Raw genomic sequence first — 1554 nt, forward strand, 5'->3', positions numbered from 1 at the left:
GCTTTGAATTCTCACATGCTCAGAAAATATATGAAGATTTTAGCTTCCAGTAATTACTTTCTTTAGTAGTATGCTTCATTTACTCAACGAAAAAAAAAATTGCATACCTCGATCGTAAATAATTTTTTAAAAAAATTATCGCGTTTTTTCTGTCATTTGTAATTTTTACATCTACATTTTCATAAATTATCATAATAAAATGGATACATATAATAATAATAATATTATGATGAATGTAATATTATATTATTATATAATATTATAAAAAATATATATCATAAATTATTACAAAAAAAAAAGGGTTAAGAGAATTATAAGAGAAATAGAATTTTGCTTTTACAAAATAGTTTAAACACTGTTCTTTTTCGAGATCTCGAGTAGTATTCTCGTCGGGTTTTCTCTGAGATAAATAAATCTTGAAACAAGATAGGATTTCTCTTAGCTTGTTAATCTGAGAGAAATAGATTGCCTATAAAAATAGCATTACGATTCAAACTATTATTAAATAAGTTAGATATTTTACCGTTTACCAACTTATGATAATAAATTCATTTTCGCTCACGGCTCTCTGACTCTCTTTTAACGATAACAAATATTTTCTAATAGAAGAAAGACAGAGTTCATTGCTTTAACAGAACATAAGGGTGATCTCTAAGACGATTAAAAAATTAGTGTGGAGCTCAAAAGTTCAAATTCACCCGGCAGAATATCCTTCTTCATTCAAAATCAAAAATTTCTAGCTAAAACGAAAATTAAAATCATATGGATTGTATTTCAAGGCTTGGATAACCCTTAACCATTCCCCATAGGTTGTTGTTTAAATTATTGTGCCTTTGCAGCTAACTGCAGGATCTATGGTCGAATAAGATCATAGATAAGGATTTAAAAAATAAAACTTTTCTTAATTTTTTTTATTATTATTTAAGAATTTTTTATTTTTAATCAAACAGATTTTATTATTATTATTAACAGACTTTATATATATAATCCAGCGTTGAACAGCCGATCCGATTTTGAGTTTACGACGACCATCAATGTTCATCTCCGTAACCTTGTAATTTTGAACCTAATGTAGGAGACAAGAGAACTCCTGGATCAAACATTGGGACAAATTAATCTTCGTGAAATACTTTTTGATGGAACTAACCAGCATTTGCGTTACATAGACAGGAAAACCTCCTACGGGCAAGGAAATTCTAGCCCATGATCCGTCTTCTACTGAGGATATTTTACGTCAGTACTGTGGGCCAGTATGAGCCGGTAGCAGAATTTGTATTAACCAGACAATTATTTTTTGTATTAACCTATTTTGTATTAAATTTGTATTAACCTTCTGCTAGCTTAGCTCTTTAAACCCCACGATTGCTAATTTTTTTATCCAGCGAAGAACAATTAGTTATTATCTAATTTTCTTTTTTAAAAAGAAGTATTAAGTTGAAAGATTGGGGTATCACAAATTTAGTTATCGATTCTATTGGCGCAAAATTTAAACTTTCTCTATTACCATTTCAACTTCACAAGCAATTGTTTTTTTTTTTCTAATTTCAATTCAAT

This window comes from Parasteatoda tepidariorum, chromosome 3 (genome assembly GCF_982258835.1).
Source record: "Parasteatoda tepidariorum strain Cologne lab strain chromosome 3, Ptep-v5.0, whole genome shotgun sequence".
In the NCBI taxonomy this organism is placed as follows: domain Eukaryota; kingdom Metazoa; phylum Arthropoda; class Arachnida; order Araneae; family Theridiidae; genus Parasteatoda; species Parasteatoda tepidariorum.